The sequence below is a fragment of the Polyergus mexicanus genome, unplaced genomic scaffold (genome assembly GCF_030449975.1).
Source record: "Polyergus mexicanus isolate NDT 795.1 unplaced genomic scaffold, iyPolMexi1.0 SCAF_3, whole genome shotgun sequence".
Lineage (NCBI taxonomy): Eukaryota > Metazoa > Arthropoda > Insecta > Hymenoptera > Formicidae > Polyergus > Polyergus mexicanus.
The window spans coordinates 2677986-2691160 of NW_027223323.1; the positions used below are offsets into that span (position 1 = coordinate 2677986).

Genomic DNA, 13175 nt, shown 5'->3' on the forward strand with positions numbered 1-13175 from the left:
ATAATGGTGCATTAATGATTCAATGATTTCGTTTGTTCTTACGTTGCCGATAATAATACATGTTTTCCTATGAAATACCTTATAATTTCATATATCCAATCATCAAGTTATATTAAAATCTTGATTAAAGGAATAATTCATTCACTTGATTCATTTTTATTAAACTCTACAATTTAGTCATAAATAATTTTTTTTTATATAATAAAGATTTTTGCAAATGTAAGTCTTCTTCTCTCATATTTTTCTCTTTCTTTACATAGAATCCTGTACGTGTATACAGATGCACGTGTTATTTTTTGTATAAGAAATTTTGTATATGTTTGTGAGAACATATACAGATTCTTCCTCCTCTCTTTTTTACATTTATATTTGTGAAACTTATCGTGAAACTATAAATATTCAATGCGCTATAAATCAAAATTGTTGGAAGGCAACTTTGTTCGAAGGATATGAAAAAAATGACACATGCAGCTGTATATACATCTCATTATGATGAGTCGTACCGCTCAATAACAAATTAAGTGCGGATTAAGATTCACTCGTCATCTAGATAAAGAAGAAATACGTGCAATCCATCAGCATGGAACCAATGGTTAAAGTTTCGACAAAAATCATATCGGCGGGCATGGTTCGCATAGAGAACCAAACTGTTACTTAGATTTTCACATTAATATTCCGATAGAGAGGCAAAATCTTTCCTTATCGTAGTGTCGAAAAATAGCGGAAGCACACAATACGTGTGTGTTGCGCAGATTTGCGCACGGCACAATGTCGGTCTAGCGTAAACTTGACTTTACGAGCGTTGAGCACCCACCCGGTGCTCGAAGAGCTGCCGTGCATGCAGCTTAATTTTTCGCGGTCACTTTTGCATTTTGTTTCGTCTCGCCGGTATAACGGTTTGTCATCGTTGTTGCGCGAGTCTCTTGCAAGTCTCTTGCGTCGCAACTGATGCGAAATTAAGACAAATAAGATAATTCGATTTTCTTAACATTGAAGATTCCAGATATTTAAAATTATCACCAACAATAAGTCAAATAATATATACACATACACAAAGAAAGACATAGATAAACGCGTTCTATAGAATTATTTCCATCGGATATTAAGTATTGATCCGAGATTAAATATCACATGCTGCTGATATTAAATAAAGACTTTCCACATTGATTTTTACTCAAAATGAAAATAAGTGTATTTTTTTCTTTTTGTTTTCTGACATATGTAATATATATTTTATTCGAAGAAAAATATGTTTATTATCAATTTCGAAAAATTGTTTTAATATTGTTCCTGATAGAACATTTCTTTATGATCTCTCATTTCGCAACTTTTTACTTTTTAATCAATCGCGCAACTCTGCTTTAAAACTTTTCGAGAACTTTTACGCGTTGTTTGCATGCAGAAAATATCTAGATAATGTATCCTAAAATTCCGCGGATTTCAATTTACGCGATTTCACTCTTTCATCTTTTCGTGAAATAAAAGATGAGAGAAGAACCTTCGCGAGGCATCGTGATTCTCTGCGGAATGCAAATTTCGTGTAGCACGCCATACACATAATGCCATACGCGCGATCCATCAATTGTTCGCTTTCGCGATTAATTACCATATTGCGCGCAAATTGTCACGTAATCCGCGTATCATCTGGATGGAACTTCCGGAATGCGGCAGATTATTCCGCGAGCATACTTCCGTATGCGTTCCGCGTAACGGAGCGTTGCAAGCCGTTTGTCCACGATCCGCCGACGTAATTGAAAAAGTTCTTGTAATAAGAACGGCGCAGTGCTAGTCGCAAAGAACGCAGTAAAATTATTACTTTTGAAGTAATTTCGAAACTTTTGCATCTGTACATAAATCCCCCAAGATCTCCCTTCCCATCTTTATAAGTTCTTATGAATTTTAAATTTATCATTTATAATCGTTTCTATTATTATTTTATTTATTCTAATTTTGTAATTACAGACAATAAAAGCTAAAAACTTTTAAAATATTAATAATGTAATTGAATAACATACTGCAAAAGTCAGATTTTTCATTTCAATTTAATATATTTTTAAATTAATATATTTTTAACGTGAAGTCTAAAATCCTGTGTATAATAATCTCTTTCAAAATTTTTTTCTAAAGCGAATAGCTCATTTTATCACAGTCAAATTATGGTTAAAAATTAAAATCGATAATATTACGAAACATTTTCTAAAAGATAGTTTGCTTACATGCAATAGTGTATTGATACGACCTCCGAGAAATTGTCCTACAGAATTTTCTATGAGAAACCTTGACATTCGGCTTTAGATTGCTATACCTACCTTACTATGACAGGTGGTCGTAGAAATATAACAGGTATAAAAGTGACGCTTATATGTCCACAGGCTATAACGGTTTTTAGCCGCTCGATTCAACAACTAATCAATAGATTGACAATGAGAATTGGATATACATCGACGCGATTGGCACTTAATTAAATAAAGATAAAATTCATATAGTTGTTCATATACTACATATAATGGCTTATAATGCATTACAGCAAATGAGGTGCACCGCGCCTTATTAACTGCTAAGATTTGCCAGCAGAACTTGGCACATTCCCTTGTGGTTTTACCAGTTATCTTTACCGCGACGGTAATTTCGAAGAGTATCTGAGAGAGACTCGCGACTTGTCTAAAGTGGCAGCTGTTAATCGCGCGCCTGTTTCGCGGTCCCTAATTTTCTCGTTAACGTAGAATGCACGGCTGTATATCGCGCTGTTATATTATTTCCCCATTTTCGTAAAGACAAATTTATCCTCCTAAACTCGACGCTCCGCATATCGAGATCAATACTTAATATTTTCTTGTCTTATATTGCACATAATATCGCGTCGTTAAAACATAGTCTGACTTTGCACATGTGTTAACATCGGCAAGCGATCGTAATCAATGATAACATCATCAATGCATATTAATACCTAAAATGACTGTATCTTTAAATTGCAAATAATCACACATTGTTCTATCTACATATTAATACATACATAAATACATACATACATACTTATATATATATATATATATATATATATATATAATTTTGATTTTAATTTACTACACATAATATTGTATCGCTAACACACTAAAACAATCTGACTTTGCACAATGTAGCGATATAATGTTATGTGTAGTAAATTAAGATCAAAATTATCAGTTTGTTTAATCTATTTATTGCACAACGAATATATATTCCCCGTATATTTAATACTTATACATACATGTCGGTCCTATTGCTGCAGTCATTTATTTTTTTCTTTGTAAAATTTTTTTTCCAGGAGAAAACTAAAAAACTATTTATTTACGAATGTAAGCACTTGAGACTGCGCGAATAAAGCGATTAAAGCGATAGAAGTGCGTTACTCCATCTATATCTATAGTATTGCTATATCCGGTGGCAAAATGAAATAGCAAAGTTACGGTACTCGACTAAAAAAACCGGTTTTTTAATTCCCTGCTAATTCGTTTAGGCACTTAATAATTCTCAGTAATTATGCATAACCCATTAAAACAACATGAAAAAATAGGATAGAACTGTAACGAATAATTTATGCTTTATTTAACTATCCATTTTTTTCAATAAAAATTAATTTTTTATATATAGTTTTATTTATATTTTATAGTCTTTTGTAGTTATTTTTTATAGTTTAACAATCAAGAAAAAGAATAAAAAGATAATGTTTTAATTTCCAATTCTATAAATATAAATTTAATGAAATTTTTTTATGAATAACAAAAAGAATATGTATATTTTTATTATACTGCTAAAGCAGTTTTTCGAGAAAATAATCGATTAATTATTTTCATTCCTTTAATTAAATATTTTTTGATAACTATTCTCTGTGCTGTAAAATATGATATATATTCTCTGTACAATATATTTTTTATCAATATTGTTACGATAATATATTTAAATATTGTGAAATATAATAATTTATTTATTTTGAATACTCATAATTATTTTCTTTCCTTGAATACTTCAAAAAAGGATGTGTTCGTAATTTAACGTCAGAAAATAAACGTTGCCTGCGAAAAATTAAAATTATCTTCTTCGCGAGATTCGTCCGGACATCATCTTCAGCAGGAAAGGGATAATAAAGCGTTGCGACACGCTATGATTAATCATCGGTCCTGCGGATTTTAGCGAGATTACGTAACAATTTCTCAAACGATATTCGTGCCGTCGTATCGATTATCAAGGATATAACTGTCAGCGCAGATTACGGTTAGCATGCGAATATATCGATCGATAGCATCGTTACCTCGTAAAGATGTCACATTGGATGTAACGATTATTGCGTAATATGAAGGAGATATGAAGGGGCTGCGAGATGGAATTGATAATTTCAGGGCCGATATCATGCGCGAGCAAAACGAGCAATTGCCCGGCAAATTGAAAGAGGGTCGGCATTCGGCCTTATTTTTAGTCTATACACGATGTTTCAGCACACGCATCGCTCGTAAATATTAAAGGTCATATTAAAAAAAAAAAAAGGGGGGGGAACTCCATTTGATTCGACATTAAATGCTGGAATATATATTGTATAAGTGACAATTAAAATTCAGATAACGAATCTTCATTTTTTGTTAAATCTCACGCAAGTGAGTTATATTTATTTTAACAAAATTTTTTACATGTAGGTGTATAATTTAATCAATAAAATGTTTAAAATTAAGGATTAAAAATGCAAAATGCATTATCGTGAGAAGAATTAGCACTGTTAATCTATAGCTCAGAGAAAGTATTTAACATTTTACAAAACTATGCCGTTGGCACAATTTTGTGCTAATTTTTCTGATCAACAAATTTCTCTTTTTCCGCTTATTCTAATTTGTCTTGTATAAATGTATATGATAAGTAGATAAAATCTATGATTTTTCTACAACATTGAAATATATTAAAAAATCCTTTCTTTCAATTATAAATATTCTAAAATACAGAAATAATAGAATATTTTTTGTATGCCCGTAGTTATAAACTATAGCTGGCGAATTAGTGTTATTCGCGTATATTATTTAAACTTTCATTAACAAAAACTTTTTTGTCCTTGATTTTTTAAGTAAAATGATTTGCTTTTTGTCGGATCAAAATGATCATATGTTTTTGCAAATGTTTTAAAATTTATATATATTGTATTTCAAATATAAAATAGACAAGTATTCGTGTGAAAATAAAATATTTCGCGTAATCTACTTAAGCTAATTTTAATTATATAGTAACTTAACTATATTTACTTTAATTAGATTTTAATTATTTAACGAGTTCTCCGCTAACGAATGCGTTGGATTAATATCATAAATCATTGTCACGATCTGAGAATCTTTATGATCATCCTATAATGCTTCCGCTTCTCTTAATTACTCGCTTGTTATTATTGCTGTCACTCGACTGTGTAAATATTTTGAATACCACCAAGCATATATCATTTCGATATTCCTTACAATAAATACAAACTTGGATTCAATTTTCTTCGACTTTGTTTATACTTTGCTTATACTTTGCCTGCGTCATAGAACTATAATGAAAGGGACGAGACTTAATTGAAATTAGGTAACTTAAATTACACCGATGGAAGCGTAGCTGCAACGTCGAAGCACGTTAACAAATTTGTCTGCCTAGTCACTGATTGATATACTAGATTTTATCTAAAAATTCTCATAGAACGCATGGGGCAAGTAATACGTTCGTGACTGATCACAAAATGTAACGCCGAGGTATAATATTTGAATCAAAGCGAATAATGCACCAAAACACATATGTTATATTAACAATTATAAAAATATAAAAATCTGTATTATTTTCTCAATCCTTGCTTCGATATATTCTATCAATTGATATCATTATGTAATGAATAAATCTTTCTACAATGTTATTATTTTATAATACTTTTTTTTTTTTTTTTTTTTTTTTTTTTTTTTTTTTTTTTTTTTTTTTTTTTTTTTAAGAAAATAACGAAAATTCATCGCGTAAACAGAGAATTTTCGACGCTCAAATTGCAACTTCAGATCGGATATTCGTTCGCTAGGAAATGTAAGCACGAAAAATTTATCGCGAATATCTCATCGAAGGATATTCCTAATCAACGTGCGCTTACCTGTTGTCTTTATTGGAATATCGGGGATACTTCTTGGAATGATCGCGCGAACGGCTCACAGAAACATGCGTGTCTGAGAATCGATTTCTAATGATGTCCACGCAAGGAGAGACTCCACGGCAATTGATTTGTTCGTGTTTAAATTTTTGTTTTATTACGCGAAAAAAGACTCGTGCGTTACATATACCGCAGCCGAGCACTAACTGACGCGAGACGCGACTGCTCGCCGAACGAGACGGCGGTATCTGACTATAGATGGCGTCTATCGTTCGGCGTGTGATTGGCCAACAGTTCGGCATTCGCAGGTGGGTACATACGTGTGTACACGCATAGCATGTGTGTACAATGGAGCGCGTTAATGTTGTGCACCTGTGCAGATGCACTTGCAATTAAGGTAGACGTATCATTCAGGGCCGCCGGATTAAAAATCATAAATCATTGTTAGATCATGGATTAAGACGGCGATTGCATCGAGGACGCTTTACAAAAAATATGTAATAACAATATGGATAAATAATAATAATTAATTAATGCAGAATAACAATATGTGAATAAATAATAAACACGAAACGTGATTGCTCCCTCGAGTTCACATAAACCTTATTTTAGCAGAACTTTTATTCAAGTTTATCTAGTTTGCGTCTTATCATACAGCTTCTTTCGAATATAAATATCTTTATGACTATTTGTAAATTAAAATATTATCAAAAAAAAATTATGCTTTGTTAAAAAACTGTCGCAAGTAAATCTATATTATATATACATATAATATAAATTATATATATATATATATAATATAACAAAATTTGTGTGTATGTAAACTATGCTTTAATATTATACATTTTTGATCCGACGTACAAAGTATAGACGCGAATAATTTAGAGAGAATAAAATGGATACGGCGCTAAATTACCAGAAAAGGCGATAGTTTATTTGCAATAGTATCATTAATGCACTATACTGTATACCTGCACCTACACAATTACACATATACAGTAGACATACATATAATATAGTATATAGCCACGGAAGTATGTATATTATACCTGCGATATTTTGAAGTGATGAATGAACAAGATGCAACAATACGTGGTTATATATATATACGATTGTTTTGTATGTTTTGTATCTTGAGATATCTTCGTTTTTCTTCAATGACGTATATATTTTTTGCCAGTATAAAATATTGGCATCATCTTAATTTGCATCAACGAAACATAAACTAGTGCAATTAATAAAATGTAAAAATAAGTAAAAAAATTATCTCTTTTTCTCGCCTCTCGTTTATTATAAAAGATTTTCTTAAAAATAAGTTCTTGTTAAAATAAGCAAGAAATATTATCAATAAGAAATATATTACATATTTGTTCAAAAACACCATACCGTCTTCATTGTAAATGTATGCGTTATATGTATATTCCGTCTAATTATGAATACGTGAAAAATTCTCACATTAAATGTTAATTTAATAATGTAATCGATATTATATTTACACGAACAATACGACCTTTGAACACTATCTTCATTCCTTCTTGTATATTATCAAAATATTATATGCATCACCATTCCTTTTATATGAGTAAATAGCTATAATTGATGTGCTGGCGTGTTAATGCTTCATGAGCATGCAGTTCGCACATGTGCATGCCAATGCGAGTGTGTTGCCAAATTGCGTAATCATGAAATACGCTGATCCATGCGCAGAATATTATAATATCGAAAATTTTTGACATTGAAGGGATAACGCAAATGAATTAAATGAATTAGAAAAGCAACGGGTCTACCAATTGTTTACAAAATCACGCGGTGAAGAACTTGTTAAATTTTTACAGGCTAATCATACGTCATTGACATTATTTTTAATATTCGAATAGAATTAACGAGACTTTTTTTTTTTTTATATAACTTTAGTCCGATAGTGCTTGTTTCCTTTCAATATCACACAATTGAACTAATTATAAGATGTATACAGTATAAAATATGTATATTACTGTAACACGTTTTCTTTTTTTCTTTTTTTTTATCTTTTGCAATATTCTATGAAGCATATAAATTTGCATAAATTCATCCTAATGGCTAATAATCGCACCGACAATGTAGTTGTTATAAACATGAAGCGAAATATTCACGAACGTTACATATGGAACACAACTATGTGGAGCCATGAAGGAAAGCAACGATATATATATATAATAGAGATTATTCTCGGTCGGGCGAATAACCTTTTTTAATCGAGTTGATCTTAGCCGACGATTAAACAAATTGGAAAGATCTTGTAGATGCTGGAGCAAAACCTTTCATAATTTATGACACACATCAGCAAATATTTCGAAAATATTAAGGTACCGAGAGATATCTTGACGCTCTACTTTAATAGTCATATTAATGTAGAAAAAAATTTAATAATTTGTTGGAAAATATCAGATTTATAAAGACATATATGAACGAGAGAAAAAGATATTTTTTTTTGTAAATTACAATAACATCAATCATGCATAATACATAATGCATATTATACATATTCATTTTAAAAGATAACACAAACTAAAGTATGTAATGATACCTCGTGACTACTTCGCGTCGGCCTCGAGGAAACTTTTAGACGATCGTTTTTTTTCAATTTTTTTTCTCTTTTCTTTCCTGAAGAAAATTGTAAAGTCTAAATAGAAATATTTAGACTTGCTAACTAGCTAGTAATATTCATTTTTTTTTATTTTCAGTCGTTAAATTATTTAATTGCTACCATTAAAGATTGTTGACTTTATCTTTTTTATGCATACAGGAATAATTTATATGACCGTACTAAAGTCATTTGTTAAATATTGTTAAATACACATTGTTAAATATTTTTGATACCTTTTTGAGCCTATATCAATTGACAATAAGTATACTTTAGCAATTGTATTGCTAGATATCATTATCGTGAATATAAATAAATAAATTAATTGCGTATCAAGCGTCAAATATAGAAATACTTTTTACGACAATGTTATCCTCGTCATTTGTAACATAACGATAACGTCTCTGATAAGCAACGATTTAGAAAACATAAATAAATATTTGGTTATTTTCGATACTATCATATCGTGAAAAAATAACACGCAACAATCGTTGTGGAATAATCTAATCTCGACGCGATGAATCTACGCTTTAATTTAGAATTTAGTTTGAAAGGGCGATTAAATTAAAAATGTAGCTATCAAGTTTTCATCTCGATCAGTTATCTATTGTAGTAACATCGATAACTCATAAAGTTATCGAAAAGAAACAAGAAAACATTTGAGTCTTCAAATAAAAACATATTTTTACGCGCTGACGGAATTATTAAGTGAATTATTCGTGAAAATAATACGACACTTTCTTCCTTTAAATATTTCTCTTCCGGGATTCTTCCCACTTTCTCTCTTTCCCCAATTTCTCTTTCCCTTCGTCTCCCAATCGTTTTTTCCCCGTACGCACGAAGTAGTTATGCAACGCGAGAAAACGTGCCTTGCACGGCAAGGATATCCGGATGTAGCGTCTACTCGCTGAATGCCAAATATGTTTAACGAGGTAATTTAGATAGGTCCAATTTGTCCGCGTATGACGTAAACGACAGACTGCACACGCACGACTGTACTGTAATATCTCGGAATTTATTATACGCAAACGAAAAATAAAGAGCAGATATAATAATAATCTTCTATAAAATTTTGTAAAATTGTCTTTTGTAAAATTGACATTCTATTTCCAGAATTCCGATATAATTAATGATGTTTTGGCTCTTCTCTAAAAAATTTTATAGATTCATAGACATTTAAAAAAAAGAGATAGAGATTAAGTATAATAAATAATAATTCAAAGATATATATATATATATATATATACGGAGTGCCAACTTTACGTTTATTCAGCATATATTTCAATTAGACCCGGTTTGAATTTTAATATTTTTCGATATAACTCTTAATATGCTTCAAAACGACAAAAAAAAATAAATTTTTAAAAAAGATTTCTGTTAAATAATAATCATATGTTCATCCAAGAGTTGAAGAAAATGTGGTATTCATTTTGATATCAAAAGAGACATCAATAATATCCTTATCGACTCTATTTATCAATATTATTTCAAGCGTAAGGAAAACGTGTTGTAGTTTAGATTACATATGTTTTCAAGATATTGTATGAATTATGATCAGTAAAAGGTTTTATTCGCGGATAAGAATCTACTTGTCGTATGGATTATCAATATAAATCGATGTCGTAAATGGATTATCATTATAAATCGATTCGAATCGAGCATTCGAAATCGAGCGATGATTATTTATATCAGGCGATAACGATCACAATTCTTAATGTATATACAGCAACGATAAGTGCGTATATAATAACTCGCGTAAATCCATCGTCGGCAATCATAGAAAATGAGGCAAAGATTACGATAATATAAATTATAAATTAATCGATCATCAATTAATTGTAATCATTCGTAAGTATATTATAAAACATAATTTCTACGTAACATTAATACAATCAATTTTTTCAATGACAAGTATTTTGTAAATTTATTTCCCGTATCACAATAAACCAGAGATTGAAACTGATTTAATATTATACAATATAGAATTAACATTTTTCAAATCTTATAATGTATATTTCAGAATCGCTGCACAGATATATGAAAAATAACGGAAGTTCCAAAAAGAAGTTCCTTATTTACTAGGAGATTTTCATACGCGATTTTTCTTTTATATAATTTGATGCTTGAAAGCATTTGAAAGCGCAAATTGCCAGTTTTGATCGCGATAAGAGATGTCTTTATTTGAAATATTCAAATTGTTTCTATTTAATGCGAGACAAAGTGCCAGTTATAAACGCGAACTACGCATATCGAAAAAATCGTAAAAGTCGGTACATTCGCGCAATAATCTATCTCGTAAAAAGGTACGATCTAGTGATTACAATTCACATCGACATCGGTAACGATAATCACGCGGATATAAACTTGCATCTTTTTTCGAATGCCAATTTCAATTTCAAATCGGTCGCCAGTAGTCAATTGCGCGGCGATTGCCGCTCCCTTTGGCATTTAAATGTAACGCCTAACGGAAAGATAGCGATTACGATGAAAAATTCATTAACCGTATGTTCAGTACCGTATAAGTAATATATCGGGGCAACTCGCGAGATAACATGCCCGTGTAACTCGTTCTGCGATGTCTGATTGGCATTTGATCTATCGTCCTTATTTCCTGAGCACTCAAAAATTCTATTCGCCAACTACTTAGTCTTAAACCTTTCACCTAACAAACCCTTTCTTATAACGTGCACGTTTTTAAAAGTTATTTAATGAAATTTATATATTCTCTCTCGCGATATATGTACGTGATTTTTTTTTTTTTTTTTATTATTATTATTATTATAAATTCTATATAGGTATATTTCTCCAATTCTCTACATAAAATCAAATTTTATTGCTATAGATCTGAAAAGATTAATAAAATATAAATATCATTGATAATTTTTAATGATCCTGTATTATTAACGAAAATTATTAAACAATATTAAAATATCTAAAATTACTAAACACAATATCATCGATTCATTCTTTGACAGATCAGCAATTGCCAATCGAGAAAATTCAATCGGAACAGATTCACGCGTGTCGAACAATTTATGAAATGTACGCGCGAAGCGGGGATATTATTATTACAGTGTGCAAAGCGAGACGAGTAGCATCCACGATTTATAGCACTTGTTGCCGTTATGTACCGCGGATCGGATATAGAAATAGATTATTGTGCGCGATAAAGAGTGACGTGTTGGGGATAAAGGCAGAAAGAGGGAGAAGAAGAGAGAAGGACGTACTGCGAAACGTCTTCTGTTAAGAGGCCTCAAGGCGTGGGTCGTTTTATCGCTCCGGGGCCCTCCGGGGTTCTACAGGCCCAGCCTATCGAGATGGCACAGAGCTTGATACAGCGTGGCGATAAACAAAATTAAAGGCGAATATTCCCCTACTCCCTCCCCTTGAATCGATCAAATTTTGTAAATGTCGAAAAAGCGTGTCGGATGAACGAAAAGCCGCGGCATCCGTTACGATAAACAGGAAAATGAAAGTTTCGTTTGAACGACACGCGCTGTTTCACACTCGTTACTTCTTCTTCGTTCCTCGTTCTTTTGCAATTTTCTCGTTTCATTCGTAATCGCCTTATTTTTAGAAGACAAAGATATAAACTTATTGCTAATGTACCCACGCACTTTCTATAATATGTTGGATCGACATCGCATAAAACGTAGATGTATATAAAGCTATCTAAAGCCAAATAATCGGAATATAATGAATTTTATATATGAAATTAATTTACTAATTTTGTATATACTTTTTATATATAACTATTGTGCAATTACACGAGCAATAATTTCTTCAATGCGCTTTATTGCTGAGCGCCGCGTTTTGTTTTTGGCATCTTCTTAAAAGTTGGAGCAAGAAAAAAAAAATATTTCTGGAAGTAAAAAGTGGCAAAAAAAAAAATAGCATAAAATTTTAGTATTATTAATTTTTTGCATTGACTTACATATATGCTATTTTTTTACAATGGCTTGTTAGCTCAATCTTAAGCTATCTATCCCTTCGTAACTTTTTAATAGTTGAAGCAAAAAAATTATTTTTTAAAGCACAAAATAGCAAAAGATTAGAAAATTAATTCCATATATAATTTATTACGTTCTGATAATTTGACTTATTGTTAGATAGCTTAATGTACCTGTAAAACGTAGAGAATCGAGACAGAAGGTTTTTTTTTCTTTTCTTTTCCGTCCTTTACTATATCTTTTCTGGACACAAATGCATATCGTCGATAACGAGTCTATCTCTTTAAGTCTGTGTCGTTTATCAAGCTGCCGCGCACGTGCGATTCATGGATTCGCGAAGATCGCATTACATATTTAAGAGCGCGTCTCTCAGGAGAAAACACGTGCGAGTATGTTCACGAATAGAGTTTCCGTTTCGAAATACTTCTGACCTAAGCTAGATAGGTGAAAGCAGTGCACTTGAGTGAAAGTCAAATTCACCGCG

General features: G+C 31.2%; 1 protein-coding gene across 2 annotated transcripts in view; it reads right to left on the reverse strand.

Moving 5' to 3' along the window:
• LOC138931768 (DNA ligase 1) overlaps positions 1-13175 on the reverse strand; it is a 45864-nt gene that overhangs the window by 30814 nt on the left and 1875 nt on the right. Inside the window, exon 1 of one of the 2 annotated variants that reach the window (XM_070292860.1) lies at positions 6122-6357. The exons of the other annotated variant lie outside the window; for it this stretch is intronic. The gene's annotated coding sequence lies outside the window, so the exon portion shown is untranslated. Of the gene's footprint in view, positions 1-6121; positions 6358-13175 lie in introns of those variants that run through there. 2 annotated transcript variants of the gene reach the window in all.